General features: G+C 45.8%; 1 long non-coding RNA gene and 1 other non-coding gene across 2 annotated transcripts in view; one reads left to right on the top strand and one right to left on the bottom strand.

Annotated features, from left to right (window-relative positions):
• LOC140460607 (uncharacterized) overlaps positions 1–22,611 on the bottom strand; it is a 115,006-nt gene that overhangs the window by 48,487 nt on the left and 43,908 nt on the right. The gene's annotated exons all lie outside the window — the stretch shown is intronic.
• On the top strand, positions 2,633–2,706 carry trnan-guu (transfer RNA asparagine (anticodon GUU)). The gene has a single exon. It is a non-coding gene; the product is annotated as a tRNA-Asn (tRNA).

Below are 22,611 nucleotides of genomic sequence, written 5' to 3'. Positions count from 1 at the left end.
ATCTGCAACCCACTGCCTGTTCGGGTGGAACAAGCAGATACCCGCAGAGCTTCTTTTGAGGCTATGAGCAAAGTGTTTGGAAATGAGACTAGAAGAGTGAGGTGCTTGAAATCGTGATCGAAATGAAGCAGGCACCTGAGGACAAGGGTGTTTCCTTTGCCAGTGAAAGATACTGCTTCACCAAGTTGGGCCTGTGGAAGGGAATCAGTGACGGTGGTTATCTTTGGTTGTTCACCTTGTGAATGAACCCATTGCTGCGCATGTCCGTGTTAACGTCAGAACTCTGCAGCATGGTGGCGTGAGATACGCACAGGGCCGGGGCGCAATGGATGATGCATCTGACTCCACCTCCCTGTTTGAAATGCAGCTCACAGCTTCTTCACACACCCCAATTAATCTTTCTCATTGTCCTGAAACCGGCATACGGTTTGAATTCCCGATCTGCGGGAATGAGAATCCTTTCACTGTCTCGCGTCAGTAAATGTCCCTGAGAACATCTGAGTCAACTCACAGCGCAGTCATATGAGGGGAAGCTGAAATAGCCCCACATGCTGCTCACGGGCACATTTTATTCTCCCCAACTCAATGCCTCAAACACTGCGGCTCCTGGGAGTGGAAAAGAAACAATCACCAAAACCCAGTCCAAGCTCTGTGAATCTTCAGAAAATCAGCAAACGTTCATCCCTTCGGATTTTCTATCCTGGGCTAACAGGGATGGGTTTTGTCACTCTTTTGTAGGACATTGCAAGTGGATGTTTTGCAAAAATGCACTACAATGCAATCTGATTAATCAGGACCTGGATGTTTTCGGTCTTTGAATGTATGTGTTGTGCTCCAGAACTTTGCTGTTCACAGTTTATAATACTTATCTTCCCAGTCCCCTGTATCACTTGTCGAAAATGTTTAATTTGTGTCTTGTAATCCTTTCACTGTCTGCTAATGAGGATAGCGTTTCCGTGTTTTACCTAAATTATCTGGACCTTGCATACCTCAAGCCTCAAGCTAATTTCACGAGAAACCTTCTCCAGTTCAAAAGCCAACTGTTCATGATGGCTCTGTTCCTTGTCACGTGTCCAATTTCAGATCGATGTTGTTAATGTCCCTTCTACTCCTTCAGATCCAGGTTTCGTTCACAGGGCTAGAACAGAACTGTCACCAAATACATTTACCAATCTACGTTCATCCTATCGATTGTATTCGCATCATCAACACTTCTCATCAAAATAATTCGAGAGACTTTCATCACAATTTTCTGTGAACAGTCATACATTAGCTTTGCTGAATGAACCCCAAATTTCTTGAAGTGGCTCCTTATTTTCGGCCCTGATTATTAATCTCTCTACGCATGGGAATGGATCCTTCCCAGCCGCTCTATCTCTCATCAATGTGTGTAGTTCAATTCGATCTCCCATCAGCCTCCTCTGTCCTGATCAAATCCAGGGCAACAGGAACCGTTGGGGCTATGGCGCGGACAGGACAATCCCAATACTCACCTTTCCTGTTAGAACTATTCCATGAGAAAGTGTAGACCACAACTTTGGGCGTGTAGTTGTGGCCGAACACTTAAGGTGTTGGCGTAGAGATCATTTGGGGCTCCCCGCCCAGGTTGGTAACCTGCTGGCTATGATTTCTTCGCTGGCGATTTTAAATGACTTCCTGTTGGTTGCATTATCGCTCAAACTTCACAAAACCCGTCTCAATAAAGACCCGTTTTCTCATGTCTGGGAATTGATTGCCATGCAGGAAACTCGGGTTCTGAACAAACAACGTACCAGATTCACAACGTCAGCTCTGTTTCCCTCTCCACAGATGCTGCTCGACCCGTTGGCTTTCTGCAGTATTCTCTGTGTTTATTAGGCACAAGTGCTGCTTTTCATTCAAGAACTTCAATCCCTGTCCTCTGGTAACTGACTCTGGTCAGTGGCAATTGGTTCTTCTGATCATTAAACTGCCCATTCCCACCGCTTCTTCCTCCATCGTGACCAACAGCCCCAGGAAATCTCCAGTTTTCCTTCTTTGCTCCAAAGCGAACATTCTCCACCTTGGGAATGTCTCCCCAAAATGGAAATTCCTCATCCCTGGACATGAGGCAAGGGAAGAGAATTTGGCAAAATATTGTCAGTTAGGAAATGGAAAAATGTTCAAATGTTCATGAAGCAAAACAGAAATCCCAGTCTCCAGCTTTGTGAACCTTTAGAAACACTTTGCGAAGCGGATTTAGAGGAGAATGAAAGATGACCGGTCCGATTGAGCAGAGACAGTCCAGACACCGTCCCCTTGTTGACGAGGCCGGGAGGTTGACTCTGATGTTCTTGGCACATGAACTGATCTGAGACAATGAAAGAATTGTCGTCCCTGCACATCATGAATTCAAACCCCTTCTCCCCTGCGAGCCAACGAGAGAACTCGGGAACAGGCAAAACACTGAAAGGCTGGAAGGGCGACGGCCCCGGAGTAAGAAAGCTAGTTCCTCGTGACATGGATGTGTCTGCAGACTGTCCCCGGTATCTCCACAAGAGATCTCCCAGGCTTGATTATGGAAAAGTAAAACTGATAGACGACAATTGTAATTCTCGGCGGGGAGGCTGAATTATAAAATCACCAGGCGATGGTGCAGCCCGCGTCAGCGTCTGTCTCTGTGGCGCAATTGGTCAGCGCGTTCGGCTGTTAACCGAAAGGTTGGTGGTTCGAGCCCACCCAGGGGCGGTGTGTTCGCTGCCCTTCTTTGGCTTCGAAGCTGTGCGCTTTTAATGGCGTCAGGAAAATTTTCCCCAAACGGAAATCTTCTCCACAAAGGGGTTTCTGAATTGAATTGATGTCTAACGGAAGGGACTGCGTTTGCTGAGAAGACGAGACCAAAAGAGAAACTAGGCAGGTTTGACAGTACCTGTCGGTGAAAACACAATTTTGAAATGTTGCCTCTGATTCTCTTTCCACAGATGTTGCCTGACCTGCTGAGTTCCTCCTGCAATTTCTAATTGAAAGTTCATTTCATCTTTTGGGGTGAAACACCTAAATATCTGCAAACACCATGTGCAGATATTTAACCCTTTCGAATCACTGTGAAGTGATTGGATTCAAACAAACTCTGCGATGATTCACTCTTTCTCAGCTCCACAGGCAGACAGACCTGGGAAGTCAAGCTGTCAGTGTGGTTCTGTATTCGTGGGCCGAGTGGTTAATGCGATAGACTTGAAATCCATTGCGGTTTCCCCACGCAGGTGTGAACCCTTCCGAGTACAAAATGAGAAATGTCGTCGAAAAGAAAGGGAGCTTGCTCCCCGGCTTCTTCTTTAAGATTCAAATCAGTGGTGGGGGAAAAATATTTCACTCAAATTGGGACTGGTGGGAATCTGCAACCCACTGCCTGTTCGGGTGGAACAAGCAGATACCCTCAGAGCTTCTTTTGAGGCTATGAGCAAAGTGTTTGGAAATGAGACTAGAACAGTGAGGTGCTTGAAATCGTGATCGAAATGAAGCAGGCACCTGAGGACAAGGGTGTTTCCTTTGCCAGTGAAAGATACTGCTTCACAAAGTTGGGCCTGTGGAAGGGAATCAGTGACGGTGATTATCTTTGGTTGTTCACTTTGTTAATGTTCCCATTGCTGCGCATGTCCGTTTTGGCGTCAGAACTCTGCAGCATGGCGGCGTTAGATACCCACAAGGCCTGGGCGCAATGGATGATGCATCTGACTCCACCTACCTGTTTGAAATGCAGCTCACAGCTTCTTCACACACCCCAATTAATCTTTCTCATTGTCCTGAAGCCGGCATACGGTTTGAATTCCCGATCTGCGGGAATGAGAATCCTTTCACTGTCTCGCGTCAGTAAATGTCCCTGAGAACATCTGAGTCAACTCACAGCGCAGTCATATGAGGGGAAGCTGAAATAGCCCCACAAGCTGCTCACGGCCACATTTTATTCTCCCCAACTCAACGCCTCAACCACTGCGGCTCCTGGCACTGGAAAAGAAACAATCACCAAAACCCAGTCTAAGCTCTGTGAATCTTCAGAAAATCAGCAAACGTTCATCCCTTCGGATTTTCTATCCTGGGCTGAGAGGGATGGGTTTTGTCACTCTTTTGTAGGACATTGCAAGTGGATGTTTTGCAAAACAAGCACCACAATGCAATCTGTTTAATCAGGACCTGGATGTTTTAGGTCTTTGAATGTAAGTGTTGTGCTCCAGAACTTTTCTGTTCACAGTTTATAATACTTATCTTCCCAGTCCCCTGTATCACTTGTCGAAAATGTTTATTTTTTGTCTTGTAATCCTTTCACTGTCTGCTCATGAGAATAGCGTTTCTGTGTTTTACCTAAATTATCTTGACCTTGCATACCTCAAGCCTCAAGCTAATTTCACGAGAAACCTTCTCCATTTCAAAAGCCAACTGTTCATGATGGCTCTGTTTCTTGTCACGTGTCCAATTTCAGATCGATGCTGTTAATGTCCCTTCTACTCCTTCAGATCCAGGTTTCGCTCACAGGGCTAGAACAGAACTGTCACCAAATACATTTACCAATCTACGTTCATCCTATCGATTGTATTAGCATCATCAACACTTCTCATCAAAATAACTCGAGAGACTTTCATCACAATTTTCTGTGAACAGTTCTACATTAGCTTTGCTGAATGAACCCCAAATTTCTTGAAGTGGCTCCTTATTTTCGGCCCTGATTATTAATCTCTCTCCGCATGGGAATGGATCCTTCCCACCCGCTCTATCTCTCATCAATGTGTTTAGTTCAATTCCATCTCCCATCAGCCTCCTCTGTCCTGATCAAATCCAGGGGAACAGGAAACGTTGGGGCTATGGCGCGGACAGGATAAGCCCAATACTCACCTTTCCTGTTAGAAGTATTCCATGAGAAAGTTTAGACCTCAACTTTGGGCGTGTAGTTGTGGCCGAACACTTAAGGTGTTGGCGTAGAGATCATTTGGGGCTCCCCGCCCAGGGTGGTAACCTGCTGGCTATGCTTTCATCTCTGGCGATTTTAAATAACTTACTGTTGGTTGCATTATCGCTCAAACTTCACAAAACCCGTCTCAATAAAGACCCGTTTTCTCATGTCTGGGAATTGATTGTCATGCAGGAAACTCGGGTTCTGAACAAACAACGTACCAGACTCACAACGTCAGCTCTGTTTACCTTTCCACAGATGCTGCTCGACCTGTTGGCTTTCTGCAGTATTCTCTGTGTTTATTAGGCACAAGTGCTGCTTTTCATTCAAGAACTTCAATCCCTGTCCTCTGGTAACTGACTCTGGTCAGTGGCAATTGGTTCTTCTGATCATTAATCTGCCCATTCCCACCGCTTCTTCTCCCATCATTACCAACAGCCCCAGGAAATCTCCAGTTATCCTTGTTTGCTCCAAAGGGAACGTTCTCAACCTTGGGAATGTCTCCCGAAAATGGAAATTTCTCATCCCTGGACATGAGGCAAGGCGTACAATTGGGAAGAGATTTTGGCAAAATATTGTCAGTTAGGAAATGGAAAAATGTTCCAATGCTCATGAAGCAAAACAGAAATCCCAGTCTCCAGCTTTGTGAACCTTTAGAAACACTTTGGGAAGCGGATTTAGAGGAGAATGAAAGATGACCTGTCCGATTGAGCAGAGACAGTCCAGACACCGTCCCCTTGTTGAAGAGGCCGGGAGGTTGACTCTGATGTTCTGGGCACACGAACTGATCTGAGACATTGAAAGAATTGTCGTTTCTGCACATCAGGAATTCAAACCCCTTCTCCCCTGCGAGCCAATGAGAGAACTCGGGAATAGGCATAACACTGAAAGGCTGGAAGGGCGCCGGCCCCGGAGTAAGAAAGCTAGTTTCTCGTGACATGGATGTGTCTGCAGAGAGTGGGATCAGACTGTCCCCAGTGTCTCCACAATTAATGTCCCAGACTTTATTTATGAAAATTAAGACTGATAGACCACAATTGTAGTTCTAGGCGGGGCAGGCTTCAACTTTGAATTCACTAATAGCCTCCCCTAAACGATGGTCTTTTGTCCTTGCCTGTCTCTGTGCCGCGATTGGCCAGCGCATTCGGCTGTTAACTGAAAAGTTGGTGCTTCGAGCCCACCCAGGGGCGGTGTGTTAGCTGCTCCTGCTTGGCTTGGGTTATGTGCTTTTAATGGGGTCAGACAAACAATTTCCAGAGCAGCTGCTTCTCATTCCGTCTCCCTGCTTCCGTTTGTCCCATCTCCAGGAACCGGGCCCTTTCAACTGGCAGAAAATTAAACCCTTTTCGTTCGAAACTTTTCTCTGACACCTGAGTGACCAGTGACAAGCATTGCCCTCCTCAACAGAGAACAGGAGAAGACCACGCAGACCTCCACGAGTGTGTCATCTCACATGTGCACATTGGGCCAGTATATCAATGTGAAATATTTATGTCGAAGTGTTTTGGGAAGCAGATGAGTAGGCGAGGTGCAGAACAGTGCACCGTTATACGGGAAAGCTGCTAAACAGGAGATTGAGTGAATAGGAGAGATGGTTTCCCTTCTGGGGAATGCTCCCATCACGCACCCGCAGGCATATCGCCGACGCGCAGATATAAACTCTGTCTAAATTCCCACATTCTGTTTTTTCGAACTGCGATTTCACTGAAAAGCACATAATTTCAACACTCGCAAAATTCAAACTTTAACAAATTGCTCATAGATGTACTTTGCGAACACCTGGAAAATGTTCTTCCAAACGTACCTGGGGAATTTCGGTCTGAGGGCTCTTGAACTTTAAGCAGAAGGACGGGAAATTTGCCTCGAGGCTGCGGAATGTGGCGATGTGTTCCCCATGTTAACTGATAGTGCTTGACCATCCCAGTGCTTCCTGATGCAGGGTTGCCCTGACCCACAGGGAAGTTTCTTTGATAATCTGTCCCGGGGCTTCCAGCCGTACCGTGACGTCATAGGGCGAGCCCCCGATGATGGCCTGCAGCTGCTGTGACACAATAATGATGCGGGCCCCGGAACATGAATACAAATTAGTTCGTGAGTCACGTGGTACTGAATCATTGGATGGAATGTTCTTCTAACTTCACGGATTTATATGTGAGAGGAGGTAAGTGGGCAGGGTTACACATCGGGTCAACTCTTCCTTCACTCGCAACACCCCACACCCACCTCCCATTGTCCCAAGGCAATTTCCCCTGTAACCGCCGAATGTGTAACACCTGCCCATTTACCTGCTCCCTCCTGAATATCCAAGGGCTCGAACATACCTTCCAGGTGAAGCAGCACTTTACCTGCACATTTGCCACAACCTAGTCTCCTGCATTCGCTGCTCACAGTGTGGTTTCCCCAAAGTAGCATGAAGCATAAACTGGGTGACTGTTTCGCAGAACATCTCAATTCTGCCCGCAAAAAAGGCCCTGAGCTTCTGGTTGCCGCCACTTTAACACGCCACCCTGTTCCCTGGCCAACTTCTCTGTCTCAGACATGCAAAGCTCAGCTCCAGATGGAAGAACGACGTCTCATTTTCCACTTGAAGACCCTACATGCCCCCAGTCTTCAATATCGAGTTCCATGACTTTAGGGCCTGAAATCCGCCATGTCGTATTCTCTCCTACTCACGTAATGTCGTCTTTAGCAGCTTACCCGTCTAAGGGTGCTCTGTTCTACACCTCGCCTTCTCATCTGCTCCCAAAAAACTCAACATAAATATTTCTCGTTGATATACTGGCCCCATGTGCACAGTTGAGGTGACACACTCGTGGAGGTCTGCGTGGTCTTCTCCTATTCTTTGTTGAGGAGGGCAATGCTTGTGGTCATGTTCAGATGCGCAGATTTACACGGAAAAGGAAAGAGAATGATACGAATTGAGACACGCGTTTACTTACGGTGTACAACCAGCAGAGTGAAGGTGGGCCGCATGGCCTCCGTCTACGCATGTTATGATTCAGAGTTAAATCACAGTTCGACCAACAGAATGTGGGAATTTAGAAAACAGTTTATATTTACACAGCCTCCATACGTCTGCGGAACACCATATAACACGACAGCAGTGGAGATCTTTGACATCAGTCTCGAAGGTGCATGCCACGCGCCAGACGAAAGGGTGAAGGGACCTGTGGAAAACACTCCGTGCGGGAAAGTAGAGTGGCGCAGCGGGAGGCTGCTGGGTTCATGTCCCTCGATCGAAACTATCGTCTGCTATTGCTTCCCTTTGTAACGGGACTCTGTTCTATATCTTGCCTTTGCCTCTGCTTCCCAAATCTTCGAGCATCTGAGCTGAATATGTCACTAAACACTGGCCCAATTTACACAATTGAGGGGAAGTGCTTGTGGAGATTTGAGTTGTTTCCCGCCGGTCTGCTCTGAACTGAATCCTAACACCTCTTCTCTGAAATGGGAATGAGCTGGTGAAGTTGGAACAATTCGAATTCGAATCCCTACCGTGTGGAAACAGGCCCTCCTGCTCAACAAGTCCTTATCAACCCTCCGAAGAGTAACCCAGCCAGACCCGACATTTACTTCTGACTGATGCGCCCAACCTCCCGACCTCTGGGCACTATGGGGCAGTTTAGCATGGTCAGTCCACCTAACCTGCACATCTTTTGACTGTGGAAGGAAACCGGAGCACCGCAGGAAACCAACGCAGACACTGGGAGATTGAACAAACTCCACACAAACAAGCCGCACAAGGGTAGGATCGAATTCAGGTCCCGTTATGAGACAGCAGGGTTAACCACTGAACCACAAAGCCACATTATTTGCAGTCGTATTCATTCCCTGCAATAATTCCCCTCTCCGGTTCAGACGGGAATGACAGGACGGTCAGCATTTCGAAAGCAGCATCACCACACAGACACAGTTCCCATGATGAGGACACATATCACCGATTGGGAATCATCTCGGAGAGATACAAGTGACAGAGAGTCACATGGAAATGATGGACTGAACGGCTTCAGGCTGCGGCGGAATGACGTCACGCGTTTATGCCGTCCCTCTCCCTGTCTCTGGGACAGAGCGGCTGAGGGAGAAACAATGGCTCATTTTTAACTTCATCTGGGACAGTTGGGGCTCAGATGTTCACTGCTGCCCGTTCGCAGCAAAGAAACAGACGCCTGTGTAAGAAAAGTCTTTCTGCAGGATTGCTGTGTGAAGACGAATTCTGAACACCGAGCAGGCTGCACACAAATACACTCATATGGATATACCTGAGGGAACAGTTTCCGGTGTCCATTTCTCTCTGTCCCACCATCACAGCATCTTTCTGTCTCTTTGATTACAGACTTTTGTAATGTAGTTAAAACTTGCCAATTTCCTACGCATTAGTGTAACTGACGTCTCCCATCCCAAGTGATTGAGAGAGAGCAGAAGAGCGAATGGGCTCTGCCCTCCCCCAGAACAGTTTGCAAGTAGAAACAAAATGGTTTAATTATCCGCCAATGGAGAGAGTCCAGTTACTGGGAACGGGACAAACAGCAGCGTCCTGGGCGCAGGGAGACGGAATGAGAAGCAAATGTTGTGGAATCTCTTTGCTATTTGCGATTCTTGGAGCAACTCAAACGTATTTCATATTGAGCAAGTCTCAGCTGATTCAAGGGGAAGGTGCTTGAAGTGTCCGGGGTCAGGGCAGCTCTTGACTGTGGCTCGTTGGTCTAGCGGTATGATTCTCGCCTCGTGCCTTCAGTGGGGTGGAGTTTGCGAGAGATCCCGGGTTCCAATCGCGGACGAGCCCTCATTTCTTAAGTTGCCTTATGCAGAAATGCCGGCGCAATTTTCTCAAAAAGCACATTGATTCAACGAGATCGGACTGCCTGAAGGAGGGATGGGGTCGAGCTCCCAGAACAGCAAACATGGTGAAAGGAAACACTTGCTCAAAGTGAAAACAAGTATTGCACGTAGTTCGCCCGCGCACTCCGACTCTGAATGAATCCTCCAGCTGCATTATTGCTCAATTGTGAGAGTGAAATTTCAGGAAGCGGGGAAGTGAAGTGATTGCAGACAGCGCTGAACTGGTTGACGATAATGGTGCCGTGTATGAGGATTGTCAGTAATGAAGGTAGATTGGAAAGTTGGGACAGTTCTCCTTGGAGAACAGTAGGTTGAAAGCTGGCCTGATTGACGTTTATCAAGTCATGAGGATCAAGACACAGGAATAATGGAGTGCAAATGCTCCCATGCATGAAAGGATCGACAACCATTCAGCAGAGTTTTAAAATCACGAGGAAAAGAAGTAAAAGTGACATTAGGAAGAACGTTTTCGTACAGGGTGTGATCAGGGTCAGTAGGTGACGCAAACTTCAAACAATTATGTTCCTGAACCCATAGGACAGACGGATGGGAGTGGAAGACAAGAAGAAAGAGAGACACAGAGTGAGCGAGAAAAGGGAGAAAAGTCAGAAAAACAGAAGTTAGGGAAGAACATAGAGAGACTGAGGAAGGGATACAATTCCAGTGGGTCCCAGCTTTCTCTGTGGTTTCATACACTCCCTCTCAACCAGGAGAGACAGGCCCTGCTCCTAGAATCTACGTCAGTCTGGCTGGTTCAGGGACGGTGTGGGGATGATGGACGGTGGTTAATCGATCAAAACTGACACTGAAACTCTCACAGTAACCACACTCATTCACGCGCGCGCACACACACACACACACACACACACACACACACACACACACACACACACAAACCCTTTGATACTCACCTCCTGCTCCATCCACATGGCAGGGGGAACTATGGCTGACAGGAACTGTTTTAAATACCTTCAGGTCTATGACTTAAAGACCCTTCTGAGCCCAAAACCCAGCTCTTCTACCGAGAGTATACCTCCCCCAGGATGGAGCATTACAAGTTGTGAGTAGAGAGGAAGCGGGGGTGGTGTGAGAGAAAGCAGCAGCTCAATAGTTTAGTCCAAACTATCTGTCTGTCTGTCCCTCTGCTCCTTCTCCCACCTCCTCACCTCACACGCAGATTACAGACTTAAAACCACACAGAGACAAAGCTGCAGTTTCAAACCAGCAGCAGCCACAGCACACTTTCATTTAGACAACGAAACACAGAATTCTGCACCCAAAGGACACAAATTTATTTCACAAGGAAACAAGGATTTTCACACAGCTAAACACAACATTGTTTGAGTATATCTCTGGACATGTTTGTAAAAGTCAGTGATTCTGTGTCTCACTCTGACTGTATTGCGCTTCCATCTCTGTGTTAATGTCTGTTTTTCTGTGTTGATGTGACTATCTCTGCAAGCAGTGGGACACAGATTATGTCGGAGGGAAGTTTGAGTGTGTCTGTCTGTGTATGAATGACAAACTGTCTGCAGTGGCACACGTTGTCCCAGAAGCCTGTGTCTGAAAATTTCTTTGTTGCTGTCTGTGAATCTGATTTTGTGCCTGTGAGTGTTGGTGTGTGCCCAGTCCTGCCTGCAATGGGACAAACTTTGATTCATCACGTTTATAATTCATTCTTTCAAAGTCAGAGTTTCTCTCTGTCTGAGAAGTACAGTAACACAATGCCGGCTTCTGCTGGCCTACCCATGTGACACCACAAGTGCCACATTTCCCTGTTCCACTGCATCTGTGTCCTTGGGGGTAGGGGTGGGGTGGGGGGTTGAGATCCATCAGAATTTTATTGAGAACAGCAGCAGCAGCACAGCTGCCTGAGTCAGGTGTGAACTCAGAAGGTGGGATGACTGAGTAAATCCTTTCCCAGAAAAGCAGCAGGTAACAGCTTCTCCCCAGTGTGTATTCGTTGGGCTTTCAGAAGGTTTTTTTGAATGGACAAATTGCTCCCCACACAGAGAGGGGAATGGCCTCTCCCCAGTGTGAACGGACTCATGTATCAGCATTTCATGTCTGTGTTTAAAGCTTTTTTCTCAATGTGAGCATTTCAAAGATCTCTCAGTGTTTACCAGTTGGTGTGTCGAGATGCTGATAACAGAGAATGCCTTATTACACTCAGGCCAGATGAATGGCCTCTCCCCACTGAGTGCATTCTTGTTTCTCAAGGACGGGTGATTGATTGAATCCCTTCCCACAAACAGTAGATGAATGACTTATCTCCAGTGTGACTGTATCAATGAATTTCCAGCATGTATAGACATTTGTATCCCTTCCCACAGTTTGCACATTTCCATGATGTCTGTGGTGTAGATCATGTCTCTCCATATTGGATGATCAGCTGATTCCTCACTCAGACACAGGTCAGGGTTAATAGACTTATAGAATCCCTACAGTCCACAAGTCCACACCAAACGTCTGGGGATAAAGACATCCAGACCTATTCTCCTACCCCATTACTGAACATTTACCCTTGACTAATACACCTAACCGACACATACCTGAAAACAATGTGCAATTTGACATGGTCCATTCACCTAACCTGCCCATCTTTGAATTGGGAGAAGAAAGCGGAGTACCCAGATGGAGCTGACGCAGACCCAGGGAGAATGTGCAAACTCCACAGATACAGTCGGCTGAGGCTGGGATTGAGCCACTGTGGCGATACAATCTCTCCCTGCTGTGAATGGTGGGATGCGATTCAATCTGTGGAACTGGTGCAGGACTTGTCCATTTGTCACTGGGTACACCGATGTTTGCAAACTTTTCCCACAGACAAACATTGACAATCTAATGGTTTTCAAATCCTGATGAACTGACTCATTCTAAGATGCTGATAAGATATTTGCTTAGAATTCACACTGATAAATGTGTCTCTGTGATACTCTGTGAAACAAACTTAAATCAGGAAAAATAAGAGATTGAGAAATCGTACCGTTTATGATACTAAAAGGATATAAGAATCATAAAAACCTTAGAGTGTGGAAGCAGGCCGTTTGAATTCACACCCATCCTCTGAAGAGCATCCCACACAGACTGACCCCATATCCCTGCATTCCCCATGGCTTACCCACCCAGCCTGCACATCCCTGCACATTTTGGGCAATTTAGCAAGACCAACCCACCTAACCCATATATCGTTGAATTGTGGGAGGAAACAGGAGCACCGAGAGGAAACCACACAAACATATGAAGAAAGTGCAAACTCCACGCAGTCACCCGAGTCTGGAATCAAACTCAGGTCCCCAGAGCTGAGAGGCAGCAGTGCTAACCATTGGGTCACCACGGAGTTCTTTGAATCAGCAATTTGTGTGAAAGTCACTCAAATACTGACCGTGAAACATTACTGGACTGTCATGAAAAACTCAACTAGCTGACAAATGTCCTTCAGTGAAAGGGCGCGTTCTGGCCCTCTACAAGCCTCAGCTCTCAATGAAAGTAGAGATAGTGAGAGCAGTGGGATACTTACAGATAGTTTCCTCCATCTCCATCACTGGAATAACTGACAGATCCTCACTTCAAGAAGATCAAGATCAGAGTGAATGAAGAAGCATCACCTATAAACTCCGCTCTCAGACACACACTGTCCTCCTGTAGATACATGTTTTTGTTTCTTTAGAGAGAGGGAGAGACAGAGAGAGAGAATTGCAGTTCACTGACCTTCAAGAACCAGCCGCTCCGAAGCCTCTCCTTCCCAGTGCAGGAGAGACAAATGTTCCTCTTGGTTTGAGATTGCTGTGGGGAAATTCTTCCACTCTAACCCGGTGTAAAAGAATTTCCCAGAGTTCAGTACTAACTCGAATACAAACACTTCCCAGCAGGTTGTTCCTAAACCCATCCAGTCCCTCCCTCCAGCTCTGTCTCTCACTTTTCAACGCCACCAGCTCAGACACCCGCATTGCGTATGCTCCATAAACAACTCGGCGCTGCCTTTTGTTCACTCTGATTGGCTCGGTGTCCCGCCAATTCCAGAATGTCGTCACGAGCTGCCCCACTTTCTATTGGGCAGGACATGGGGTCAGTCACACAAGAGATGAAACATAAAAGAGATATGTGTTCACCTCTGAGCCGGCGTGTGTTTATTGTCCATCCCTCGTTGTCTGGAGGGCGGTGAGGAATCAACCACAATAAAGTCACATTTCAGTCTAACCGGAGAAAGGTGAGCCCAATGGTATCATACAATAATTGACAGTCCAGATTTTTAATGACTTAACGGAACACCCCTATCTGGCCTGTTGAGATTTGAACACCTCTCACAGAACACTAACCAGGGTTGGCTCGGACTAGACCAGTTACATTGAGACAAAACCACTATCTTCTGAGACAGGAATTTCCAGCTTTGGTCAACAAGAGGACACAATGTTTCAGGGAAACCAGAAGTATCTATTCAGAATTTCCATCATGCACTGACAGGAATAACTTCTGTAAAAGTCCCCTACAGGATTTTGGGGTGAAGATTTACATATGAAAAGAAGAATCATAATCCATAAATCCGTGTGTGAGTAAGAATAATACTTATTGTTACGTCATGGAGATCAAACCCTGTTAATTAAACTGACCGCCCAGAAAAACTCATCTTGCCTCATAATCTGTTAAAATGTGAGTGACAGAATTCCTAAATTCCAGTATTGAAAGAAAATATTTTTCTAATTCTAATAGTGAACACTAAACAGAACCTATTCACAAATCCAACACCCCCTTTCTTTAACTACTTACTATCTGACCCCAGCTCGACGCAACTTAATATGCTTTTCTAATAACATATTTATTAAACGTTACATTAACTTAATCTCAAGGCCACACAGTCTCCTCTTCATTGATGTTTTCACTTTTCTAGCTGCTGATCTTCCTGGGTGCTCTTCTTTTTACTGTATGTTTCACGTGAACAGGTACCTTTGATGGAGAGTGTTTTCAATTTCTCTGAGAGCAAGGTATTAGATCGGCAGTTGCTCTCCCACTAATTTTCAAAATGCCGGGTTTATTTCCCCCATAGGACTCGTTAAATTCTTATTTGATTGATTTCCAGGGATCAAAACAATAAAATTCAAATTTCATTGTCTTCTGGTATCCTGGGCATAGCTTAAATTAATTAAATTTGAATTGTTGCCAAAACATCAAACCGAACACAGGTATCCATTTAACAGCCAATTGCTACATTTGAAACATTTGAAACCTTTTGCTCGCAGCTGTGGCTGTACTTTAAGTTGAGAAAAGCACTCTCTATCTTAAACTGACAATACATGCTTTCGACCTCATCACATTGCATTGATTACTTGTCCTGGACCAACACGAAGACTCTAACGCCACGATGCAACCATGTAAATGTGGAGACTATGGGAAGAGATTGTAGTTACCCTGTCTAGCTGGAAATTGATTGATACAGTCACACTGGAAATAAGCTTTTGACTGCTCGACATGTGGAAAGGGATTCACAGTGTATTCCATCTTCCAGAAAAATTTGCTTATCACACTGAGGAGATACCGTTTAGCTGAACATCCTGTGGAAAGTGTTTCACACAATCAGCCAACCTCACTGTGCACCAACGAGTTCACACTGGGGACAGGCTGTTTATGTGCCCTGTATGTGGGAAGGAATTTGCCGGACATCAAACTTGTTGCGACATCAGCGAGTTGACACTGGAGATAAATTATTTACTTGCTCAGAGTTTGCAAAGGGATTCGGATAGTCCCACAACCTGCTGATACATCAACACATTCATTCTGGTGAGAGTGGAGAAAAGAATTCACTTCTGCCGACACATCAATGAGTTCACACAAGGGAGAGATCATTCACTTGCTCCGAGTGTAATACAAACTGCATTCAGTTTTCTCAGCTCGTCAGTGCAGTTACAACATTGGCATCTACCCAACAATATGGAAATTTGCCAGATTGCCTGTGCACAAGTAGCAGTACATATCCAACTCAGGATTAATCGTCCTATTATCGATACTCTCGATTATCGATAAAGCTATGTTACATATCGAATAACATCCTCTCAGCTATGAGCTGCTGAGTGACCAGTTTGGGTACCACCAGGCTCACTCAGGTACTGACCTCATTCTAGCCTTTTGTTAAAACATGGACAAAAAAGCTTAATCCTAGAGGTGAGATGTGAGTATTGTGAGAAAGGGTTCCCTTCCCCCTCGGTGCCAGAAACTCACAGACACATTCACACCAGGGAGTGGCCATTCACGTGCTCCATGTGCGGGCAGGGATTCAATTGGATGGACAACCTGCAGATGCACCAGTGGGTCTACACAGGAGAGAAGCCATTCACATACCCCATGTGCGAGAGGGGGTTCGTGCAGTCATCTACACTCCTGATCCACCAGCAGGTCCACACGGGGGAGAGGCCATTCACATGCCCCGTGTGCAGGAAGGGCTTGTGGGCAACATAGAGCAACATGAACGGGTCCAAACAGGGAAGACACTGTTCATCTGCTCTGAGTGTGAGAAGGAATTCATGGATTCTTCCGGCTTGCTGACCCACCAGCTAGTCCACGCTGGAGACGGCCCACTCCCCCACTCTCAGTGCAGGAAGGCTTCTCCAGCTCCTCCCGCCTGCGGAGGCACCAGTGAATTCATGTGCCATTGCAGGGGGATTGAAAGAAAAACGGCCGAGTACCATTAGCCACTGGACTATCAACCCAGTTCTGGGAACTCACAGGTTTGAATCCTGTTGTGGCAGATGACGGACTTGGGATTTGGTCAGAAATCTGGAGTTAAGAATCTAACGATGAAACCGTTTTCAGGGCAACAAAGAAACCCCCAATTGATTCACTCATGTCCTTTTGAGGGAAGGAAACTACTGTTGTGGGAAAGGATTCACTCAGTCATCCCAGCTGCACCCTTTACCTGATCTGACCTACACGTGACTCCAGACCCACAGCAATGTGGTGGGCTCTTGACTACGCTCCATAATGCCTGGAAAATAGGTGGGGAGAAATTTACTTGGATACAGAGCATAGGTTGAAATTGCTGAGTGAGGCAATACTTCCTCTGGGTTAAAACTGTACCAAGGATTCAATTTCAAAGGGACAAGTCTGTGCTGACCAATACTAAAGAAAGTGGGGATGGGGAGTGTGTGCAGTTTGACATTGAGCTGTTTAAGAATGAAATAAATTGGTTTTCATATGGCTTTTTGCTGGGGAGATCTGAAGCAGTACCGAAGTTGGGTCACAATAAAGGTGACCTGAACTTACCAGGAAAACAAATTTGTGGCACCAGTCTTTTTTTTTCCTCTCCTATTAGCATTTGGACTGAAAATCTGTCGGTTACACCAACACCTTCACAGGACATATTACGCATGCTTCTCGGTGTCAACAAGCACTGCGCATATACGCCGGTGTCAGCAAAATACTGCGCATGCTCCTATCTGACAGCAGAAACAGTTCGCGACGTTCTTTTGACGGACCAATAGAAAGCGCTGGAAGACCGGAAGGGGTGTGGTCTTCCTGCCATTGAGAGCGCCTCTATTCTCTGAATGCGGACGTTGGACCATGAGTTTGTGAAGCTGTAGTTGCTGTTCTTCTCTCTCTCTGAATGAAGATTGAACTTAACCTCAGACTGCAACTTTTCTCTGTCCAACATCTGTGAGTACAACACACTCTTTTCTCACCCCCCTTTTCCATTTTATTTTTTCATTCTGGAGTTCAGTTCTTGACTTGCAGCAAAGTTGGTTCAGGTCTGTGTCTTAATTGGCAAACACATGGCAAATGCAGTTACACAGTGTGAAGTTATAGTCTTTCCTGTGAAATAAAAACAGAAAGGAGGAACATTGTTTAAATGGTGAAAGATTGGGATGTGGAAAAAGTGAGAACTGCATATGCAAGAGATCAGAGTCGAAATATGTGGCGCTGGAAAAGCACAACAGATCAGGCAGCATCCGTGGTGCAGGGCAGCCAATGTTTTGGGCAAAAACCATTCATCAAGAATGATGTGTGGACGTACAAAGGTGCCTCAGCTACCTTCTACTCAGGCTTTCTATCCCAGTCAATGCCAGTTGTCAGACAGGTGCAGCAAGCAATGAGCAAGGCAAGTGGTGTATTAGCAAGAGGTATTGAGTTCAGAAGTGGGGATGTCTTCCTGCAGTTAGGGGGTCATTGAATATATTGAAAGCTGAGTTTATCTGACTTTTGAATGTTACAAGTAGTTATGGGGAAGGCAAGGAAATGTTTTTTTTAAATATTTTATTAGAATCTTTTTCAAATCTTTTACAAAACATCTATAGATAAAAAAGAACCCTACCAAAATACAGAAAGATAGAGGCAGTACAACAACGTCATATCACGATACTATTAAGAATGAACTAACTACTATTCTACCAGAACAACTGTACCTGCTTAGCTTAAACTAAACTTCAATCAAATTTTAAAAAATAAATTAACCTGAATTCAAATTAAATTACATCACATTATTTTATTCTATTTAACTCACTACAGCTCCACTGAGGCTCCCATCCCTGGGAGCTCCACTTATTGTCCCCATATTCTTTTCCCCCAGCCTCCCTTCCCAGGGCCCCACTGGTGCCCAAACTGATTCCCATGGCATACCACGGCACTAATCAATATTGCTGATAAGTCTGCATCCATATAATTTAGAAAGGGTTGCCACGTCTTGTAAAACCGCCCTGTTCTGTAGTGCACCATATTCATGCGGTAGTCTTGGGGGAGTTGCTCCATCACTAGCCGACGTCACCCCGTAAGACCTGGGTTTTTTTCCAATGTCTATTTCATTAAAATGTTCATCTTCCATATGGGTAAGAATGTTACACAGTCTCTCCCTATGTTTCCCCAGGAGAGGGCAAATTTGCTAACCCCAGAAGAAGAAATGCCAGATCCACGTTAATTTCAATCCTGAGGATATCCTTCGGCTCCCTTACTATAGCACTGCAGTAAGTCTGGATCTTAAAACATGACCAATAGCAGTGTGTGAGAGTGCCTATAATAATTTTACATTTGGGACAACCTGGTGATACTCCTCTCCTGAACTTAGCTAGCCTCGCTGGTGCCATATGAGCCCTGTGTAAAATCTTCAATTTCATGGCCTGTACTTTGTTACGTATTGAAATGTTGCTCACATTTTCCCATATTTCTTTTCCATACTTCCAATGAAGTATCATCTCCAAGTTCCTGATTCCACGTCCTACAGATTCCCTCCATGTCCCCTAAGGCACGTCCCTTTTGTAAATAATACAAAGTACTGACTAAAAGAACACCAGCACACTCGAGTACTCTTTTCTCCATGTCTGACCTGGAAAGCTGAGCTGGGACCATCATCTCTTTCTGTATATAACCCTTATCTGAAAGTACCGGAATAGGCACAATCCATATTTCTGACTTAGCTGGCTAAATGACATCAAGACCTCCCCCTTGAATAAATCTCCCAGGCAGGAGATTCCCTTATTCTCCAATGACCGAAAGCTGGAGTCCATTGCCCCATGTTTAAATCCTTGGGATCCCACCAATGGGGTGAATAGTGAGGTCTTAAGCCAATTGCCCTCATCTTGCCTCATTTTCCTCCAGGTTTTCACCGTATTTAAAATGATTGGACTCTTACACTGCTCGGTCATGGATTTCATCTTATCCATAAATGATTAGGGAACAACGCAACTGCAAGGTTTCAACATCAAGCCAAATTGACCCTGAATCACCACCATGCCCCGACACCCAGATATGGGAACAAAGTGCATATTTGATGTTTCTTCAAGTCCAGAAGGTTCACCCCACTCCCTCACCCTGCGAGAGCTGCAATTTGGTAAACTTAATTAGGGTGCGCCTGCGACACCAAATAAAAGAACTGAGGCAACCACTGAGCCTCCATAATACTCATCTGGGTAGCAACAACGGGAGCATTCTCAAGGGGTACAACAGGCGAGGAAGAACATTCATTTTATTCAGGGCGATTCGGTGTAACCATCATAACGGTAATCCCTTCCACTGCTGCAAATCCTGCTTTATCCTCTCGAGTAATTGTACATAGTTAGCTTTATACAGCTGGAGCTTTATACAGCTGGTGGAAGGCAGGAGTAATAAAAATTCTCAAATACAAAAATCCTTTTGACGACCATCTAAACAGGAACTCCATTCCATCCTTCAGATCAGGCACCTCCACTAATCCCCCCCGCCACCGGCATGGCTTCCGATTTTGTAAAGTTGATCCTGTAGCCCAAAAAACGGCCAAATAAATTAATTGTTTGAATCAATTGAGAAACTGACTCCTCCAGCTTGGCCAAGAACAAGAGGATGTTATCAGCATATTGGGTGATCTTCTGCTCCCCCATTCCCACCTCTGGCCCCACAATTACAGGATCCCTCCTGATAGCCTCAGCTAATGGCTCAATTGCCAAGATAAATAGCAGCGGTGAAAGGACACCCCTATCGACTACCTCTCCCAGGATTAAAGTTATCTGACTTAGTACTGTTGTGATGACTGCTGCCTTAGGATCATTGTACAACACAAATACCCATCTAGCAAAGGATCCCCTCAGAACAAAATGCTCGGGGACCCCAAACAAGTACAGCCATTCTATCGGGTCAAATGCCTTGTCTGCGTCTAGGGAGACCACCGAACCCAGGATCAATCTTTGTGGCATACCTGCACTATGTTCAGTACCCTCCTGATATTGTTGGAGGAGCTACAGCCCTTAAAACCCATCTGATCATCTTTCATAATACAGGGCAACACCTTTTCCAACCTCAGGGCCGGCATCTTGGGTAGAATTTTAAAATCTACATTTAACAGTGAAATGGGTCTGCATGAAGCACATTCTTCAGGCTCTTTCTCCTTCTTTAAAATGAAGGAGATATTAGCCTCCCTAAGAGAGGGTGGAAGACAAACCTGTGTATCTGAATAGCTATACATCCTCAGAGGTGGCATTTATGAATTCCTTATAGAATTCACTTGGGAACCCATCTGACCCTGATGCGTTGCTACTCTGGAGATGCTTTATTGTTTCCTGCACCTCCTGTATCGTCATAGGCCCATTCAACAGGGAAACCTGTTCCGCCTTTATACTGGGGAGGGGCTGGTTCTCCAAATTCAAACAATCTTTGTTTGGCAAAGGAGACCCTTTTTTGCCACATGTGTGTGCAATGAGTCGAGAGCAACCCTGAGAGCTGCAGCTTGACCAGTGAAGTCCTAATATAATATACTTCCTCAGCATCTATTGTTGCTCCTCTCTCTGCTTCCTTCTAGTTGTTTAATACAAAATAACTAAGCCTCATAAATATGCCTTAGTGGCCTCCCACAGTATTGCCGGATTACTGGCCTTACTTGAGTTGATATCCCAGAAGACCCTGAACTTTTTTCTGATGTACTCAACGAATTTGCCATTCCTTAAAAGGAATGGGTCCGTGCGCCAGTGCCGTGCATCCATTCCACCACCCTTGATTTTACCATCTAAATACACTGGCACGTGGTCTGAAACAGCTATATTCCCAATTTTACAAGCTAGTGTTTTATCCAAAATATCTGATGGCATAAAAAACAGTCAACTCGTGTGTGGCACTTGTGTGGGTTGGAACAGAAAGTAATGTCTCTTCCATTCAGGTGGAGGTGCCTCCACACATCCACTAACCCCAACTCCACACACTGGGGCAGCACGGTGGCTCAGTGGTTAGTTCTGCTGCCTCCCAGCACCAGGGACCAAGGTCCGATTCCGGCCTTGGACGACTGTGTGTGGAGTTTGCACATTCTCCCCGTGTCTGTGTGGGTTTCGTCCGGGTGCTCTGGTTTCCTCGCACAGTCCAATGATGTACAGGTAAGGTGAATTGGCCATGCTAAATTGCCCATGGTGTTAGGTGCATTAGTCAGAGGGGAATGGGTCTGGATGGATTACTCTTCAGAGCGTCATTGTGGACTTGTTGGGCCGAACGGCCAGTTTCCACACTGTAGGGAAACTAATCAAACTAATCATGTCCACCAACTGCTTAGATCGTGCAGTCATACATGCCCCTTGTCACCCTGAAATGTTTTACACGGGAGTAAAGTTCAATGAGTGTGAAGCTAAAAGTAAACGCATTGCTTCAGCTGTTTTCCCCAGTAAACCAGATGCTGAGGGGTGATCTTACAGACGTTTATAGATTCATGAGAGGCATGGATAGGATAAATAGACAAGGTCATTTCCCTGGAATGGGAGAAGTCCAGAACAGGAGGATAATATGTTTGGGGTGAGGGAGGCAAGTGCAAGGAATGATCTGCCGGAGGAAGTGGTGGATGTAGGTCCAATTATAACATTTAAAAGGCATCTGGGTGGGTATATGAATACGAAGAATTCAGAGGGTTATGGGCGAAGTGCTGGTAAATGAAACGAGATTAATTTCGGCTATCTGGTCGGCACGGATGAGTTGAACTGAAGGACCTGTTTCTGTGCTGTGTATCTCTGTGATTCTGTCTTGCCCGTAATGTTTGCCCTGCCTGTGTGTTCAGTTTCTGTCTGGTGTCGGGGTCAATGCCTTGATATCGCATTTCCTCCATCTCCCCACTTCCACCTCCCCAGATTTTAACCATTTCGTGTCTGGTTGTTTCTCAAGAAGCTGCATTGAAGGTTCATCCTGAATTGACACTTTTTTTTTGCTTCCCAAAATCAGACTTACTCACTCCTACATATCGTGAAAGATACTAACTTTCAGGTGGAGGTATCCAAAATTCAGAGGTATCTGTCTTGATGTTTTCACTTTTCGGTCTCTGTAAGATCCTCAATCAGTACCGTCGGGAGGATTAGTTTGAGCGGAGTGAGAATAGAGGGGTGAGAGGGGGTGGGATGGTGCTTTCAATTTTGTGGGAAAAGAAAAGAATGTTCTGCAGAAAGTAGAAT

This window comes from Chiloscyllium punctatum, chromosome 36 (genome assembly GCF_047496795.1).
Source record: "Chiloscyllium punctatum isolate Juve2018m chromosome 36, sChiPun1.3, whole genome shotgun sequence".
In the NCBI taxonomy this organism is placed as follows: Eukaryota; Metazoa; Chordata; class Chondrichthyes; order Orectolobiformes; family Hemiscylliidae; genus Chiloscyllium; species Chiloscyllium punctatum.
This window is presented reverse-complemented; position numbering and strand designations above follow the sequence as displayed.